We start from the raw sequence: 20579 nt of genomic DNA on the forward strand, positions 1-20579 counted from the left end.
CAACTAGTATTTATTGAGGTAGGGCTTCTCTTTATCTATGTCTGTACTTTTGTTTCCTACATTTGAGGTCAAAGGCCTGGAATTACTTACTCACCCATGTATACCTAAAATCACGTAAAGCAGTTACCCTTGCCTTTAGTTAATAATATGCATTAGGCAGCTCAGTAGCTGGACAGCTGCCCGCCCTCCATATCCTTAGATCCACTTTCCTACCGATAACTCCGAGTTACTACTTACTGATTTCTATGTTCCATCCGGGCTGCTCTTAGGTCCACTTGGCCAGCCCACGCGGCCATGTTCCTACAGCTCAGCTAACCCACTGATGCTCTCCTCCCTCCTGCGTGTTCCTCCTCTCCTACGGCTCCTCCTTTCTGCTTCTCCTCCTTCTTGTGGTCTCTAGCCTGGGGAAACCTAAAACCAGCCTATGTCTTTTCTTCCCAGCTCTTATTTATCAATCAGAATTAACTGTGAGCAGGGTCCCTCAGTGTCTTAGTGTGGACTCTCTCATCTTTGGGGAAAACAGCCTTGGGGGCCAAAATTAGCATAGAAGCAGCCTTAGGCCAACCCACCACATCCTTCTGTTTCTGAGCCTCCGTCCCTGTTGAGCATGCCTAAAGCTCTGGACACATATGTGGAGATGCACAGGTCAGGCAGTGGGTCAGAGAGCTGAGCCTGCTATTTATCTAGTGAGGCTTGACATCATTTCCTGTGTCTCAGGACATCACTGCCTCTCCAAACCAGCCAGTTCAGGGACTGGCAGCTGTCATCACTTTCAGAACTGTGACATTACTTCATGTTTACATTAAGAAACAACCTACCAGTACTAGCTGGTTGGGCTAAAGGGAGAAGCATTCTCTCTGAAGGCTACAGAAACCTCATTGCTCTTCCGTTAGCTAGTGACTGTGGCTGTCAGTTTAGCACGTTTCCATATGCCAGGGACTATGACATTCTTAAAATAACCTTGTAAACTTTCCAATACATACCTCAATGCAATGGACAGTTAGAAGCACCAGGGTTAGGTATGCTGTCTCTAGTCACACAGATGACTAGTGATAAGCCAAGATTCAGGTGCAGGCTCATAAGCTTCCACAGGCCTGGCTGGGAGCAGTTCCTTCTGCCATGGCCTTCAAACATGGCCTTGGCTCTCTGCTCCCGTCCTCAGTCCTTGAACCTGTGGCTCACATCACTGTCGAGGGTCTAATAACTAAATGTAGGAGCTGCAGAAATTTGGCGGCAGGTTCCCAAATGTGCAATGAGCAAAACTGGATTCAAAGGCATGCGGAGTCTGAGGTGTCTCTGGAAGAGCTCACCCACGCTGTGTCCTTGAGTTCACTGCAGCCTTGGCTTTGAACACACAATACACACAAGCTGTCACACCAGCGACAACCAGGCTGCCCGAAACACCTCCCTCAGAGTCAAAACTACCATATGCCATGAATTCCAGCGTTCTAAACAAGATGTATTTTACTTTTGTGTATGTATATATGTGGGCGCCCTCAGAGGCCAGAAGTAGGTGAACCATCTGATATGGGTGCTGGGAACCAAACTCCAGTGCTCTGCAAGAGCCGCAAGTGAGCTCCCCCACGGGTCCCTCTGCAGCCCCCGACTGCAGTGTTTTCAGTCTTCACGCAAACTCTGTTGCTCTCATGGAAGTATGATGATTTCCTTATGAAAAATAAAATCTTTGCTCAGCTGAGATCCAACTTTTCAAAAACACGCTTGTATTTATTTTGTGTGCATGTGTGTGTAGGGGTGTGTATGTGATAAACATAGGACAACCTGCAGGACTCAGTTCTCTTTCCACCGCATGGGTCCCGGGAGCAAACACAGCCCATCCAGGTTGACAAAAAGTCCTTGCCCACTGAGTAATCTGGCTTGATCTCAAGATTTTGGTAAAACCATGCATACCAAATAATTGTTTTAAAGTAAATAGGTTTGTTTATGGCTTGTCGGTAACTGTTTGATTTTTATACCTGCTTTTGCATACTTGGATATACAAGGTCTTATACAAATCTTCCAGGTGGAAATAGGTCATGAGTTTGGGGAGCCTCTGTTGCTAGGCTTTCAGACACCCCCATGAGCTTCCTTTTATCGTTCATAAGCTGCAGATACAGCTGCACAGGGGAGATTGTCAAATGCTCTTCTGAGTCTAGATTTCTACATCCCGGGCGAGAGACAAGAAGGGACACCGAGCTCCCAGGAGAGGTGCATGAAGAAGCAGCTTCCTGTAGCTGAGGCCAGCAGTGATGGGACTGCTTAGCTGAGGACCAGCTTGCTCTTACACAGAGGCTACACAGGCTCGAACTTACTGCCAGCTAGAAAGTCGACGGCGGCTCCTTGTGTCCCCAGAGGAAAGTATGCATTCCCCCTGGAGCTCCTCATTCTGAATCTGTTACTACATCAAAAAAAAAAAAAAAAAAAAAAAAAAAAAAAAAGTGTCAATAGATACAATCAAACAGAATCCTAAACAGCCACTTAACCATCTGCAGAAAAATATTGGCCCTGGAGAAGGTACTGCCTGGTAGGAAACCAAAGGCATAGAGATATGTTTTGAGAATCATGTTCCTGGCCTGAATCGGAGCCCACATTAAGGGAGGTTGGCTGAGGACAGGGTTCCTGAGGACAGGGAGAGAAGAGAAGCCAAGTAGCTTGTTTTTCTTACAGTCACAATGTGACGGGGCAGTAGGGGAAGGCCCTTCTGAGTCCCTGCCACCTCTGTCAAGGGGAAAAGCTCACCAGGCTGACCGAGGTCTCCTCCAAAATCGAGCTGTTGTGCCTCAACCAGACATGCTCTCCTGCAAACCACAGAACGTGGATCGCTTTGACATATCCCAGCTCCCTTTCCAAGGCATTTTCTCTGTTCTCTGTCCCTGGCCTTCTCCCACCCCTGACAACCCTCATCTTTGCACAGGAAATACATCATCTGTCCACAGGGTGGTGGCCTGGGCAAGCCCTGTAACATTGATGACCCCCACCCTCCTATGCCCATAGTTTCTATCGCCCTTTAGTTGAACAAAGCAACAATGAATTAGCCAAATATTTTAAAAACATGTTTCAAAATGAGCTTGACCAGTTAACTGGGTTCTCATTAACACATGTTCTCTTTCTACCTCATGTTTTGATAAAAGCCACATTGGGAGTTAAATTGCATCCCCCCCCCAACTGTTTCAAACTTCCAATGCCTGGTAACTGAAGTTGATGTTACCAGAAAGAGGGGCTTTATAGAGGTAATTTCGTTAAGATGGGGTTTATAGAATTGGGTGGTTTCTAAATTCAGAGACGGCTGTGAAGGAAAGATGAGAATAGCAAGGAGTCGGTTCTGAAGAGACACGGGCTAGAACAAGGCTGTACCTCCTTGGGATGGGAGGAGATCTGGGGAAAGCTCAGTTGGTAGGCAACAGCACACTGTACCCAGCACACCATTAACTGGACAGGGCAGTGGACGCCTGTCACCCCACCCTCAAGATAGATCTGAGCCTGCTGCAGTTGGGGTCTCCCCAGGCTGTGGCAATTGTATCATAATCAGTGTCTGTCACAGCCTCTGACACAGACTCTCGCTGTTGTCACATGACCCCTCCCGTAAGTAGCTTGAATATCCCAACACCATGCATGACGCTTGACTCTTGTAATGTCAGAGATTTCCATATGAACTTGGATCGTGAATCTGAAATAGGAGACACAACAGACCCTTCCTTTTACAGATTTCTTCAAAGTTTTCTATTAATAAATATTAACTCGGTTTTGACTTTTGGGTAGGAATTAATGCCAGTCAGCGAGCTCTGGAGATTCACTCAGTTAATGTGAGGAATACATTACACGTTACACTTTAGTTCACTCAGGTCATACCTGTGGGTTTATAACTCCACAGACCTCTTGAGACAGTACAGTGCTGACATTTTTGGTGCTGAAGATGTAGCTTTTTCTGTGCAATCAGGTTGTTCATAGACATCACGTCCGGCAGCCCCCTCAGTATGGAAACAGACCACAGTGCTTTGCTGTTCAGAATTAGTTTGGAATTACTCCCCAGGGATGACCTACAACAGGACTACTTTTTGAATTTACTACAATTAACATGGTATGGTACAGGTGCATAAAGAGTCACAGAGATCAGTGTCCCAGAAGAGAATGTTCAGAGTCAACACCAAATCTATGAGGAATAAATCATCACTAAATGGTGTTTGGAAAACTATGTAGACATCGTTTTAAAAAAAAGAAACAGTTGGAAACAAATTCTATATCTTTTGTTTGTTTTTGTTTTTCAAGACAGGGTTTCTCTGTGTTAGCCTTGACTTTCTTGGAACTCATTCTGTAGACCAGGCTGGCCTTGAACTCACAGATATCTGAATGCCTCTGCCTCCCAGGTGCTGAGATTAAAAGTGTATACCGCCACTCCTGGCCCAAATTTTATATCTTAAACTGGAATAATTTTTGAGTCTGGTGCCTTGGGCTACTTGACTACCCTGACACCGGATACTGGAACACTTTTTACATATGCCAGATTTCTCTTTAAAATGTGCAAACGTACTAGAAGGATCTATGGGAGTTTTCATGTAATAAAAATGAAACAGAAAACCCAGAAATTATTGAATACATTATTACTGAACTAATTTATGTAAAGCTCCCCTGCAGAAGCCATAAAGCAAGCAAACAAAAAAAAAAATCAAAAGTCAAACTGGAGAAATATCGGCAACTCACAAGGCAGCACAAGGATAATTTCCCCCTAATGTATAAATAGTATCTAATGCCAATAAAGACTTTTTAAAAATCAGCAGAGGGGCTAGAGAGATGGCTCAACAATTAACAGAATCTATTGCTTTTGCAGAAGACCCAGGTTTGATCCCCCAAATTCCCACAGTGGTTGACAATTATCTATAACTCCAGTTCCTGGAGATCTGATATCCTTTTCTAGACTCTGTGGGTACCAAGCACACACATGGTGTACATACGTATATACAGAAAAGCATTCATACACATGAAATAAAAATAAATCTGAAAAAGTTAGTAGAAAAATGGTACTATGAAGTTGAACAGACTTCACAAAAGATTGAAATGTCTGAAAATGTACTCATCTCCAGCCAGAATTAGTGGCAGATGATGAGAATCCTGTGTCCTGGGGGCTGAAGTGGGAAGAAGTTCAGGGTCATCCCTGGTTGCAAAGCAAGTTCAAGGCCAGCCCATGCTCCATGGGACCCTGTGCCAAAAGAAAAGGAGGAGGCAGCAGCTGCTCATCTTCCTCTCAGTGGTAAAAACAGTATCTATTGATGATTGTTTGTTATTTATGTATCTATCATTGTACATGTATGTGTGCACATACATGTGCTATGAGACCTGTGTAGAGCTCAGAAGACTCACAGGAATTTGAGTTTCCCACCAGGGCTCCCGCTGTGGTGCTAGCAGGCCGGTGAGCAGCATCCGCCATGATCTCTGCTTCAGTTCCTGCCTCTAGGTCCCGGCCTAGAGTTCCTGTCCCGACTTCTCTTCATAATGGACCATGAACTTTAAAGTGCAATCTCCCCAGCCCACCCCTACCACTCAAACACACTTATCTTTCAGAAACAGAAAAGCAAATGAAGACACATCCTTACCCACTGAGCCATCTCACTAACCCCAAGAAATATAAATTTAACCAGCAATGGACAATTATCCTTAGCCAATAACACTTTGTAAGCTAAACGTTCTGAGAGGATAGCAGTTATGAGGTGGTAAAACCTGACAGAAATTCTAGAAAGACAACTGGGCAGTATATAGAAAAGTTGTTTAGCATTCAGGACATCGATCCCAAGAATTTCTTCAGAAATAACCACTCTGGGAGGAATGGCCTTTGTCCATGGTTCCTTGTTTTGCTTACTGTTGAGGTTTTTAGGAGCCACAGCACATCCTTCCAAGCAGATTGCTGAATGAAGCTTTATATGCAGACATGGCATAATCATCTCAAAGTGATGCTATCAAGTGAATAAAAAGAGAAATATCCACAGTCTTTGCTTAAGATGTCTAAAACATCTCTGGGGGAAGACACACGTGAAATATTTCAGAGCCACATTCCTCCGTCCCACAAATGCTCTCGAGGCATGTTCTTGGGGTACCTGGGCAGGGCAGAAGGTGCTGTTCATTAGACCATGCAGCCTCTTTGCTTTCTAGGAGCCTCTCCATTGCTACACTCGGTTTCCTAGAGCTTCCAGGTTGGCCATGTCTACCAGAAGCAATCAAGTCTGAAACGTGGTATTCAAAGTTTCCATCTCCAGCGAGATGGCAGACTCTACCTGAAGTTACTTGGTCTGGGTCTTAGAGTCTTACCTGGAGCTGGATTATAGTCTCAGAGGTTTCGATGATTGTCATCATCGCAGGGAGCATGGTGGCATGCAGGTAGAGATGGTGCTGGAGAGATAGCTGAGAGTTGTATATCTGGATCTGCGGGCAGCAGGAAGTGACAATGACATACAGGCCAGGCTAGAGCTTCTGAGACTTCAAAGCCCAACCCTTAGTGACACACTTCCTCCAACAAGGCCACACCCACTCCAACAAGGCCACACCCACCCCAACAGGACCACACCTAATAATAGTACCACTCCCTATGGTCTGTGGAGGCAGTTTCTTCCAAACCACAACAGTCTGTGAGCACAGCTGGCTCAAGACCACAAAAGCCATCTCATGTTGCTATTGGTTTAGTTTTAAGTATTAAACACCAGCAAATGATAGTGTTAGGATTGTGCAAATTTCAGTTCTGTGATAGGTATCAAGAGTAGAGGGAGGCAAGGTCAGACAATAGCTGAGGTTAAACTCAATCTACGATCTATTCATCTGATGGAAGGTGAGGTCTGACCTAGCCCACCCGTTGCCCGAGTAGGTCTTCTATTTGATTCTGCTCCAGGCTTCTCACGCATTGAGTGCTGATGAAGCCAATCAAGGGACAATAGACAGGGTCTATGTGCAGGCTATGTGCTAGAGCTGAGCAATGGTTCTGAGACTCCTCATCTTCTAGAAATCTCTACTTCGATAGGAAATCTTGATAAACGGGTCTTCTTTGTTTCCAACTCAGCATCTCTGGTTCTAAAAAGCCATCCCACAGGGCTCCTCCCAGCTCCTATGGCCCAGGACAGAGCGTTGACAAGTTGAGATGTGCTCAGGAACAGAGCATTCCAAGCATTGCTGTGGGGTTATCAGATGATGTGGATCAGCCAAGGCTCCAAAAGACATCTTAGCAGGCCTGGGCTCAGAAACCACTCAGAAGAGAGGTGCTTTCCTAAGTGTCACTTGTCTTGCTCCTAGTAGTGTCACATGACATTCTAGCTTATTTTTTTTAAAAAACAAAGTAGAAAGTTATTTTTAAAAGAGGAACAAAGGTCACTTGCCCTTTAGGGACTTTAAGACCCGTTTGGAAAGTCTTTAATCTTCCTGTTTTTTATGTGCTGAAAACTCCTTCCCACTATTTCTGAGGAAGTGAAGCTTGTTGCAGCTATTCCCCGAGCCAGCGGGGTGCAGAGGATGGACGGACCACTTCCTGCCTCAGATAAAATGCCACTTCACGGAAACGAGAATTAAAAACTCTTATTTCAAAAAAGAAGAAGAAGAAGAAGCAGCTGCGGGTGGGGCTCTCTGGTTAAATCTCTGCCTGGCTCTGTAAAGTCCTGGGTTCAATCCCCCAGGCCTGGAGTGGAGAGAATTCAGAATATCTTAAATGGTTAATACATTAAAATTTTTCCTCAAGACTCATTCACTGTTGAAATTGATGCTTTCCTAGCAAGATATCTTCCCTCATCTTCCTGCTGCTTTCCATATTTTTTAACAGTGAAATCTATTAGTTTAATTGGTTTCTCAAGGTATCATTGAATATAGTGACTTTTTGTTTTGTGTTTTGAGACAGGGTTTCTCTGTACAGTCCTGGCTGTCCTGGAACTTGCTTTGTAGACCACACTGGCCTCAAACTCAGAGAGTCCCCCTTCCTCTGCCTCCTGAGTGTTGGTATAATGCCAATTTTTAGTGGCAAAAATTTGGTTCCACAGAAATCTTATAAAGAAAAAATTTGAAACTCTTTACAAATGTACATGTTATCCTTGTGCATGAGAATCTGTATTTCTCCAATTTTAATATATATCCTGCCAAACTGAGCACCTGACAGGCATCTTAAGAGGTAAAATGAAGAAATCTTTCAGGTAAATTTCAGTATTTTATCACTTGCCTCAGGCACCTTAAAGAATGTGTCCTACACACATTCAGAGTTCTTCACCCTGACACTCAAAGCCTTTCCTTGTCCCTCCCTCCCTCCTTCCCTCCCTCCCTCCCTCCCTCCCTCCCTCTTCCCCACCCTCCTTTACTTATTTCCTGAGCTGAGGATCAATCCTACAGCTTCCCATGTGCCGGGCATGTAGTAGGAACTCAATTGATTTGCTCAAATGCATATATAAAATATCTCGCACGCTTTCAGTGCTTGATCATTTCTCCTTCCCTTCCACTTGCCCGGTGTTAACAGTTGCTCAAATGTGTAGCTTTGGTTTTATCTCCTTCATAATGGAAGACCCAAGATCCAGTGAGCAGGGCTGTCTGTCTGTCTGTCTGTCTGTCTGTCTCTGTCTCTGTCTCTGTCTCTCTCTCTCTCTTTCTCTTACACACATACACACACACACACACACACACACACACACACATCTCCTGTCTCTTCTGTCATTTGTCATGCTATCTGATGACATGTCTCATGGCTTACCCTCCTGTTTCTGTGCCCCATCCATGACACTGTTTATAGTGTCGTGCTCGATGCCTGACTTGAGGCCAAGGATCACATCTGTCCTGCCCATCTTGCCAAGGGCACACAGTCACTACTAATTCTGACAGACTGGCGACTGAAAGACCCCTCCTGTGACCTCTCCTGCTTTCCTTCTCTTTTTCATTTCTGTTCTGAAAGAAAGATCTCTCCACGTTTCTTTCTGGCTAGTGCGTGTGTGGCCTCTGGGTTTTCGTTCTGGAAAAGCGACTGGCGTGCTGAGAAGGCTCTCTGTAGAGTGTGCACTTGCTCTGGTCAGTGCGCCCTTCCTCGAGCATGCTGCTGTGTCCTAGATGCTCTGACTCACGGCAAACAAACAGAAGAAGCCTTCTCTTCCTTTCCTCTGCCCCAGACAGACAGGCTTTCCTAGTTACCAGGAGAGGCCAAATGAAAAATAAACACAAAGAAAAAAAATCACAAAACCCCCCTCCCCCACTTATAAATTTGGATCCTTAATGTGAACTTAGACCCAAGACTTTCAAACTATCGTATTTCACAATGTCTGCCACCAGCTCCCAAATAAAAGCAGTACAGGGTTTAGGCTAAACGTGTGGGCTTCTTCCGTCTCCCCAGCTAGTCTCAAGCTGAAGAGCTGCATTTTACAGCCTCTACTTGCTCTCTGGCCATATGGCCCCCAGTCATTCTTTCTCCAATGTGCTCAACTGTAAAATGAAGATAATTATAAAGTCAATGTGTGAATTGAAGGATGTGACTGAGGTAAAACCAGGAGCATATGGAAGGTTTCCAGTGGACACCAGCCACGGGACGCCAGCCTCAGCATTTCACAAGTAAAGGGTAGGGGTAGGGGTGGTGGTGGGAGATCTGGGACGGACAGGACAGGGCGTTTCAATTTCAGTGTCAGCCACACCTTTCATACTACCTAATGGGCTTTATCTCCTACTTTTAGCGTCTTCTTTTATTCAAAGACACATTATTCTAGGTATGTTGACTACTTTTAGGAGCTCAGTCCGAAATCAATCAAACGTAATGGTAATATTTTAATATAAAAAACCAAAAACATAGCAATGTTATGTTAACGTGTTTGTTACCCTCACCATAGCAACAGAGCTGGTACCCACAGCATCATCCAAACTGCTCTTCTCACAACCTGATAGACATTGGATGTAGAACTCCGGGTGCTGCATTGTGGGGTTCTCTCGGCCTCTTGGTTAAGAGGGAGCCACGGAGGAAGTGGAACAAGGGAATTATGGGATTCTATTTATGAGCAGTGCTGGGTAAGGTGACAGATGTGCAGAGGGTTTGGGGATAGGACGTGCAGAGGGGGATGAAGCTCAAACAGTGGAGATAGGAGATATTTTTCATTGGCCCCACAGGTGCAGTTAAATCTCCCTGGGATTAAAATTTTTAGGCGTAACCAAGATTTCTAGTGTTTCATAATACCTTCTAAAAATTAGGAAGAAATCTTTAACTCATGTTTACCATTTTTACGATCTCACACCAATGTCCTTCCCCTTGTTAAACACCAGAAAAGTTCTTTTCTTGTAATGGGAAGAGGCAGTCTCCCTACCAGGCGGTCCACCTTGGGGGGCTGACGCTGAACTTAGGACAGCCTTTCCCGACCATCTCAGACTTGGCCTGTCCTCCCTCAGCCCCTCGGTCCGCATGGCTTGTGAAGTGCTGTGTCCCCTAAGCATCTCCACATGTGATGCTTTGCCCAGGCTGTCTGGGATCCGCCCTTGGCCACCGCTTCTCACTTTCCATGTCCCCACCACTTACTGGTCTGCTCATCTTTCTATCTGGGTCTCAGAAATACAGAACGTTTTGTCACATCTTCAACAACTGTCATCTGTCACAGGCCTGAATGGTAGAAGTCTGTTTGTTTGTGGCAATAAGGATCATGTTGAAGTTTGACAACAAACCAAAACCTAAGTAGTATCAACTTTGCAAAAACAAGACGAAGTCCACAAAAAAAAAAAAAAAAAAAAAAAAAAAAAAAAAAAAAAAAACCACAATTGCTTCATCTGTATTAACCAAAGGATGCTCTCACTTTCTCCTGGAAGGGACCCGCAGCAATGTACAGTGGGACTGGACTCTGACCGGTCCCCAGGTACACATGGGACTTGTGCTCCACGCTTCGGGTTTTACTACCAGTTTGAATACAGGTAGTAACTTTATAGCACCAACTTCAGAGTGAAGAAATTAACTTCCACACATCTTCCTGAAGGCAACACTTTAAGACTGTATACTAGTTTTATTTTTGTCAAAGGGAATTTAAAACGTCGCTAACAAATATATTTTAAAATAGGGCAGGCAGGGAAGGTTTTATGTGTGTTTCAGAGACGGAAACAGCAGCTAAGGTAATAGACTTAAATAGTGGCCGAGCAGGGACCAGCGCTGAGCTGCTCTCATTTCCAGACCAGATGTTCCCAGAGAAAGGCATTACTGCTATTTCCCCCTTGTTGAAGATGCCTGGTTTCCACAGCAATAAGATAACCAGCATATGCCCAACAGACCCATTGGTCCTGTAATTTTAGACTGGCGGGACCCTAGGGACCATCTTCCAGTTCTGTAGAGGCCCCTCACAGCTGCCTACGCAGACCCCTCTCGGAGTTGCCTCTCATTGCAGCCGCAGCAGCTTTTAAAAAAAAATTCTCTTGTCTGGTTTGCATATTAATGATCCATGGAAGACTCCCTTGAAAAAGACAAGCTAGACAGCCCTGTCTACAGAAATGGAGAGGTGCTTTGACACAACCGTTTCAAAGCGAGGACATTTTAGAGTGTACCAACCAATACGCAAGAGAACAGGCAATCCTGGACCAAGCTCACTGGTGACTGTGTGAGACCCACTTCAAGGGGCTGCCTTCTGAGTTTGCACACCTCTTTTCTTCTCTCTGCCATCAGCAAAAAGGTACCAAAATCACCATAAATGCTTAAGAAGTTGTAGAATTGATCCAGGAGTAGGAAAATATTCTCTTTTAAAATAATAATAGCACGTACACACAGGAGCCTTGGTATCATGGAGGTCAGGAGATGACCAGTTCCCTCATGCCTGGCAGCAGGCGCCTGAGCCCTATAAGCCATCTTGCCAACTCTGGTGGAAAATTCCAGATATCTTGCCTTTTAATGTTTCATGTTCTAACTTCCAATAGGTTCCAACCAAGAGTAGCTAACTGTAAGGAAAATTATGAATTTGTTTTAAAGGCAGCAAGAACATTCTTCTTTGATATAAATATTAGTATAGTTCTAAGATTGATGATACCAATTAAATGAAAGATATAGGCAATATAATAATTTATATTTATCACCTGCTTTATTACGAGTAGTAAGTTAGCTGTGTAGATGGGTACAGGCTATGGAATGAGATATACATAGTCTTGGAAACTGGTTGCTAGGAAACCTGAGATAAGCCCATCTACCCAACTGGTGCTCGGTTTTGGCGTCTACAGAACAAAACTGTGTGAAAACTGAGCGTAACAACATACTCTGTGTACAGAGAAAATCTCTCATAACCATCATCTATCAATAAAAAATAATCCGGTGGTCAATGAGCTGAGGCAGGAAATAGGAGGCGGGACATGAGCAGAAAGAGAGGGATTCTGGGAAACAGTAAGAAATAAAAGAGAGCCACAGAGGACAAGATGAGAGAAGGGATGCAGACAGAGGAGAGCAACGAAAACCGTGGGCAGAGAAACTCGAGAGACACCGAGGAGACAGATGAGAAGGAAGAAGCGTCTGGGGCTGAAGGAGAGGCAGCTAACCAAGGGGCAAACAGACCCGATTAAATGGTTAAATAACTTAAGAGCTAGTCAGGGATGAGCCAAAGTTTCTGGCCTAGGCATTTAACAATAACTAATTAGTCTCAGAGTCATCATTCTGGGAGCTGGGGCTGGGAAAGGAGAACCAGAATTTAGTATGTGTTTAGTGTCTGTGCTTAGCTCTGCCTTGTCCGGCGTGAAGGTCCTTCCATTCTCTTTGCTGGGAACCTAAGTGTCTCCCCCACAAGGGGCTTCTTTTTGAAGCACAAGTTCATGGTCTTTCTCCCTCAACCCCCAAGGTGCATGATACTCTCACTGTACCAATTTGGCCTAGGTTGTTGTTGTTGTGTCTTCTGCACCAGCAGCATGTGCTCCTAACTGCTGAGCCACCCCATCCCCCATCCCTATTCCCCATCCCCCATCCCCCATCTCCACCCCTATCCCCAACTCCCATCCCCCATCCCCATCCCCACCCCTATCCCCAACTCCCATCCCTCATCCCCATCCCCCATCCCCATCCCCATCCCCAATCCACATCCCCATCCCCCATCCCTCATCCCCAACCCCCATCCCCAACCCCCATCCCCAATCCCCAACCCCCATCCCTCATCCCCATCCCCATCCCCAATCCACATCCCCATCCCCCATCCCTCATCCCCATTCCCCAACCCCCATCCCCATCCCCCATTCCTCATCCCCATCCCTCATTCCCCATCCCCAATCCCCATCCCCAACCCCCATCCCCCATCCCCCATCCCCAGTTCAAGCATCTCATTCACCGAGTTCTATTTTTATCACCGACGAGTACATGCTGTGCCGTGTGATGCATTACTTCTCCTGTGGTTTGAGTGTGAAATACCCTTCCAGACATGGGCTCATGCACTGAGCACAGTGGTCCCCAGCGGGGTGCTGTTCCGGAGGGTTTCAGAAGCTTTCGGAAATGGGGCCAGACTGAAGAAGCGAGTCACTAGAGGGGGCCTTGAGGTGTGGTAGCCCCATTCTCCTTCCTGTTTAGTTCACTCTGCTTCCTCACTGCAGAAGGGCCACACCAGTCGCCTCCAGCTCCACGAAGGATGGGATCCTTTCCAACTGTAAGCCAAAGACAACCATCTCTCAAGTCGCTTTCTGATCGGTGTGTTGCCAGAGCAACGAGAAAAATAACGAATTCACTTGGGAGTAATTATCTCATTAGCCACTGCCTCACAACCCGCTAACTGTGCACTAACTGCCTCACAACCCGCTAACTGCTCGTGCACTGACTGCCTCACAACCCGCTAACTGCTCGTGCACTGCAGTGACGGAGAGAACGGGGCCTCAGGCCAGCCGTCAGGAGACCCTCAGTACGTCCCGCCATATTTGAATAGAACCTTGTTAAAAAGGAAAAAGAAATGTTTTCCCAACAGGTCATAAGTTAATGGAGCTGCGTTGCTGGGTAAATCCTTTTCTCAGATTTGGACTCTTCACACTGATGAGTCCTGAGAGCTGCGCCCCTTCACGGATGGACATAGCATCAGTTTAGTTGATGACATCATAGTGAGGAAGACAGCGGTGTTCCTCTCTTTATGGACATTCAATGAGGATACAAGCTAAGCTAATAAGGGTACAGACGTGCTTACGTAGTGATAAAAACATTCAGTGAGTCCATCAGCAACCTTTGCTCCATCTGGACAAAGGTAAACTACCAGGTCATGTGCGGAATGACGTACAAGGGTTTGCGTAATGACGTACAAGGGTTTGCGTAATGACGTACAAGGGTTTGCGTAATGACATACAAGGGTTTGCGTAATGACGTACAAGGGTTTCTTAATGAATTAGTTCAGTCCGTGGTCCACAGCGGAGGTGTACCCTCTTCACATAGGTGTGACTACCCACTGAGCTACCTCTTCTCCCATGACCCTGTTTTGTGTGTGAGACTGGTATATGTGTGCACGTAGGTGTGCACCCATGGAAGCCAGAAGACATCGCTGTCCTGCTCTGTCTCACTTGTGTTCCGCTGAGACAGAATCTCTCACTGGACCTGAGCCAGCAATCTCCAGACTCCCTGATGCCACCACTCCCCATAACACTGGGATTATAGGTGGATTTGGCCATACTTGTGTGTGTGTGTGTGTGTGCGCGCGCGCACGTGCGTGTGGTAACTTTCAAACTCAGGCCCTTATGCTGGCATAAAAAGACACATTCACTGAGCCATCTATCTAGGTCAGATGTATAACTCATAAAAAATAGACCTACCATAATGATAGGAAATCTGAAAGAAAATCCTTGTAAAACCTTAACAGAATTAAAGGAACTGTACTAGGAAATATGTTCGCTTCATATGTGGAAGTTGTCAGAATCAACATGGCCAACGGCGGGGAACTGGCTAGGTGGACACACGCTTGCTGTTACAAGCATGAGGACCCACGTTCAAGTCTCCAGGTCCCATGTAAAATAAAGCCATCTGTAACTGCAGTACTGAAAGACTTGAGGCAAAGAGAGGAGAACCAGTCAGCCTCGTGCTGGTGCCGAGCCTGGTGACAAATATCAGAAAGACTCTGCCTCATACAAGGTACTACTGAGGACAGACACCGGAAACTGTCTTGTGTCCTCTGTGTTGTGGTATATGCATGTCTACAGACATACATGCGCACACACACACACACACACACCTCTCTCTCAAACACACACACACACACATACCTCTCTCTCAAACACACACACACACACACACACACACCTCTCTCAAACACACACACACCTCTCTCAAACACACACACACACACACACACACCTCTCAAACACACACACACACACACCTCTCAAACACACACACACACCTCTCAAACACACACACACACACACCTCTCAAACACACACACACACACCTCTCAAACACACACACACACACCTCTCAAACACACACACACACACACACCTCTCTCTCAAACACACACACACACACACACACACACACCTCTCAAACACACACACACACACCTCTCAAACACACACACACACACACACACACACCTCTCTCAAACACACACACCTCTCAAACACACACACACACACACCTCTCAAACACACACACACACCTCTCAAACACACACACACACACCTCTCAAACACACACACACACACACACACACCTCTCTCTCAAACACACACACCTCTCAAACACACACACACACACACACACACACACACACAGAGCTGAGAGGTTTATGGAGGAGGAATTTTATGGACACATGCTAACAGTAAGAACTATCACAAAAGGTTGCTAGATTGTCACTTCGCACAAAGATTGCTTTTGTTCAGCCCAGAGTGGCACCATCATGCTTATTAATTCTTGTGGCCAAGGATGATTTCAAAATGACTTACACAGTACTCCCCACTTTGCCTTGTTTTCCTTTACCCTGCCCCCTGAGTCAGTTTCCATGGTTTCTGCCCCACTTGTTCTGTGTCGCAATGCTCCTCGACTGCTCACGACTCTTTAGAGAGCCTTTCTGTGCTAGTTTTCAGTCAGTCTTTGCGATTTAAGTTGATGCAGACAAACTAGAAACATTCAGTAATAGTAGAGGAAGACTATGGACATTTGTTTTTATTAATTAATTAATTAATTTATTTATTTATTTATTTATTTATTTTTGGGAAGCTGGAGCCCAGTTACATCAGGGCTAGCCTGGCACTGTGCTCAGGGCAGGCTACCATAGATTTTGCCACCTTGTCAGTCACTTCATGGCCACATGATGTCAGTTAGATGTGCACAACTTTGCATCCGTGTTCTGGGCAGAAGGGAGGTGAAGGGTGACATGTAGTTGCCAATTTAGCTTGACTCCTTTTATAGAGCTTTCTTGAGTCCTCGTCTAGAAATTCTGCTCACAGTTACTTAGCCAAAACTAGACCATTCTGGTATTTTTCAACTGGGCACGTACATGCACTAAACAAATCCAATACTGTATTAATAGGAGGTGATCAAGGGTGGACGTGGGCCAGTGAGCTAGCAGCATGTAGCATAGGGTAGACCAAATGTTACTAAAATAAAATCTCAACATCCGGAAGACAAATGTTTATCATAGACAATCGTTACAGCACAGTATTGACATGTATCCCCCTATGTAGCAAACAGCTCTCGGCATACAAATGTCTCTACTCTTCCAAAAGCTTCACACTCCCCCCCAATCTATTTGCTTGTGTCCTACCTCTTACTGCTCTAAGCAAGGCCTGCCTGTCACACAACCCCAAGGCATACTTTGAATAAGTAGGAAGCACCCTACTCATCTTAGATGATTTCCTATTTTATTTCTCAGCATAGGTCTAAGAATGCTCATGAGCAAATACACCAACTGAAGAAATAAGTAGCAAGGGACCACATTAGAGTATAAAAGGATGTCTTAGTCAGGGTTTCTATTCCTGCACAAACATCATGACCAAGAAGCAAGGTGGGGAGGAAAGGGTTTGTTCAGCTTACACTTCCACATCGCTGTTCATCACCAAAGGAAGTCAGGACTGGAACTCAAGCAGGTCAGGAAGCAGGAGCTGACACAGAGGCCATGGAGGGATGTCACTTACTGGATTGCTTCCCCAGCCTTGCTCGGCCTGCTTTCTTATAGAACCCAGGTCTATCAGCCCAGGGATGGCTCCACCCACAATGGGCTGGGCCAGGGATGGCTCCACCCACAACGGGCTGCACTCCTCCCCCATCACTAGTTGAGAAAATGCCTTACAGCTGGATCTCATGGAGGCATTTCCTCAACTGAGGCTCCTTTCTCTGTGATAACTCCAGCTTGTGTCAAGTTAACACAAAACCAGCCAGTACACAGGGTAAGGAAATGGTGAAAAGCACACGAAGCCACTGAGAACCTAGGACTATGAGAAGGCAGCCAGTGGTGGGGGTTCTTGATCTTCTGCTCTCTAGGGACCTAAATATCTGTACAAAGTCTTGTTGAAAGGTTTCCTGGAATTCACTAAGTGTAATTTAGCTGTAATGAATATGCAGGTGTGTGCCAAGTTAGGCTTGATGCTTGGGTGAATGCCAAGGACTCCTGCCGATACAACCTCATCTTCTATTCAGAGATGCTCTGGGGCAAAGCAGCATGCAGGAGCGTGGGCACAGTGACCTTGCACAGAGCTGAGGAAGCCAAGGGACTTCTGTGTACAACTGTGGTCAAAGAGAGGAAGATATGACGTGTAGTGGAAGGGGCCTTCTAGCTACCACCTACCCCTTCTGGACCTAACTTTCTTGAGGTAAAAGCTGGATATAAACATTGTTAACCAGCTCCTAGGTGTTTCTTAGACACACTAAAGTTTTAACAACCACAGATGTCAGGCCATATACTGGCTACATCGTAATTCTTTAGGGAGGGAGGTTGTTTAAAATAAGTAATGTGTAAGCTGATGCTGTTATGCAGGTGAAGGCAGACTCAGTCTAAAACGAGGCCTGTCACTGGATGAGAGGGAAGGAGAGGTGGGAACAAAGTTTTAGAGGGGAGGAAGAAGCAGGGAGGGGGAGTCAAGATGGAAGCAGAGGTAGATATTCCTCTCTGTGAATCTCTGCATAGATACAGGTTGTTATGAATATTTTATAAGAGATGTGTGTGTAAAGGATGATTTGACTTGTCTAGGTGGACAGATTATATCATACCAATTGGATTAGAGTTTACTATGTGGTGTTTTTCTTTACGGGGCAACTGGAGGCCAAGGGAATTTTGAGAGGGTGGCCAGGGGTGGCTACAGGGAATGTGAGCAGAGTTCCTGGCTGGCAGAGAGGCGACCAGGGGAGAGATACTAATCAGAGAAATTAATGTTAGTTCTATATGGCCCTATGGTGCCATAACCAGCACCAGGGAGTGACCTCCAGGGTCGGAGAGAGCCACAGATCAGTGCAGAGTGGTCGAATCTTTTTAATACTTACCACAACAGGAATGGGTAGTGATAATTTAAAAAATGCTTTCTGCAAAGACACAGATGGTTAGAAGCTTGAATAAGGAGCAAGCTATGACTTACAAAAGATCGCAGCAAAAGTGGGGGATATCATCTCCAAGACTAGTAAACAAAGCAACAGCTTTTGGCATTCTACCTCTCTCTTGCTTCCTTTGAGAGAATTCTGCGACAAAGAGTCCCATGTGGCAAGGAACTGCAGAAAGCCTTTGGCCAATATCTGGTGTCTTAGTTAAGGTTTTCTTGCTGTGAAGAGACACCATAACCAAGACAACTCTTATAAAGGAAAATATGTAACTGGGGCTAGATTACAGCTTCAGAGGTTTAGTTCATCATTGCCATGGGGGGTCATGGTGGTGTATAGGAAGACAAGGTGCTGGAGAAGGAGCTAAGAGTTCTGCATCTTAATCCACAGGTAGCAGAAAAAGACTGAGACTCAGTGGCCAGACTTGAGTTTCTTAGATCTCAAAGTCTACCCCTAGTGACCCACTTCCTTCAAAAAGTCCACACCTCCTAATAGTGCTATTCACTATGACCAAACATTCAAACACATGAGTCTATTGGGCCATTCCTATTCAAACCACCACATCTAATGAGAAACAAAAGCCACCAGATAAACTACTCATAAGGTGCCGAATCCACAAGCAACCTGTGCATGAACTTGGACTTAGCATCATACCTTGATTTAGGTTTTGTAAAAGACCTTAAGACAGAGATCCTGAGCTAAACTGTTGTTGAACTCTGGACCTACAGAAACTAGCAGCTGATTGGAGGGTGAGGAGGAAGGGGGAGTGAAGGTCTGCTAACCTGCAAATATTTGTTAATACAAGAACAAGTCATGCAAATATCTTTATCAGTCTTTATCCCTGAACATACAAAAGAATAACTTGGTCATGGGAGATTTTCATTCACATGAAATACTGGACTCTTTATACTGTCAAAACCCAAAAAGCTACTGTGCAGCAAAGTTTGACAGTGTAGGATTCAGGTTAGTCAGAGAACACAGGCACACAGTAGGTGTTAATTAACCAAAGTTGAGTTGCTCAACTAAGGCTAAGGAGGATCCCTAAAGGATAAACAGTGAGATTCTTCAAGAACTTCTAGTTTTCCTTCTCTTCCCCCCTTCTCCTTTTCTTTTGTTTGAGGCATATAAGCTTGTCCTAGGCACTGCTTCAGTGCTTCGAGGAGACACCATGACCAATGCAACTCTTATCAAATAATTCATTTAACTGGAGACTTGCCTACAGTTTTAGATTTGGTCCATTATCGTCATGGCAGGGCTTTTGAAACTTCAAAGCCCACCCCAATGACAAAGTCCTCCAACTAATGCCTACTAATCCTTCTAATCCTTCCAAACAGTTCTACTCCCTGGTGACTAAGTATTCAAATATATGAGCATATGGGATCCATTCTCACTGGAACTTAAACTTAAAACTCACCAGAAACTTAGACTGACCTTGAACTCACTGTATAGTAGAGGAGGAGAATGACCTCTTGACCCCTTGCTTCCCAGGGCTGGACCTGTGTACACGTGCTGCCATGATTAATTTATCATAAATTAGAATCATTTGTGAGTTTTATTCACACACACACTGTAACTCACCATCATGGGGGTGAAGGCAAGTAATTTTCATGTTAAAAATTATCCAGGCAATGTTGATACTGCTGGTTCGAAGATAACAATTAAAAAGACTACACTGCACACTGGTTTCTGCAGGTTCCTGGGATGGAGAGAAAAACAGCACTTCCAGACTACTCAGTGCATCAAGACAACAAAACTGAAGGGAGGCCGACTTTAGGGGACGGAAGGCTCCTGGTCATTCGGTGGTGGTTGGTGTTCTAGAGCAAGGAACTTCATACCCAAGAAGCATTAAACAGGAGCTATTGATCTGACTTCCTTTAAATGCTCACTTTAGCTGTGGAGAGTGAAAACAAGGCTGGTGTTGTAATCAAGCTATCAAAGTGAAATAGCCACACAGGTAGGTGCACAGGGTATCAGTGAGCGAGATCAAGTAGGATCTGAAGTTGCTGCCATCCGCCAGGTGCCCTGAGCTCCATTTACAGCCATTTAATTGTAAGCATGTTTGTTTACCTCATAGAATGGTTTGGGGGCTTCCGGAGGCCCGATGTCCTCCAGGATCTTAAGAGATCCCGAAAGCCATTCAGACCTTTCTCATTTGTGCCTGATC

The 20579-nt window shown here is 45.3% G+C and overlaps 1 long non-coding RNA gene across 1 annotated transcript; it reads right to left on the reverse strand.

Annotated features, from left to right (window-relative positions):
• Positions 1–1692: 1692 nt before the first annotated feature.
• On the reverse strand, positions 1693–13541 carry LOC308418581. Its single transcript, XR_013974963.1, has 3 exons — positions 13251–13541; positions 6295–6408; positions 1693–2395 (listed from the first exon to the last, which is right to left on the reverse strand). It is a non-coding gene; the product is annotated as an uncharacterized lncRNA (long non-coding RNA).
• Positions 13542–20579: the final 7038 nt, after the last annotated feature.

The sequence above is a fragment of the Micromys minutus genome (genome assembly GCF_963924665.1).
Source record: "Micromys minutus genome assembly, chromosome: 3".
In the NCBI taxonomy this organism is placed as follows: domain Eukaryota; kingdom Metazoa; phylum Chordata; class Mammalia; order Rodentia; family Muridae; genus Micromys; species Micromys minutus.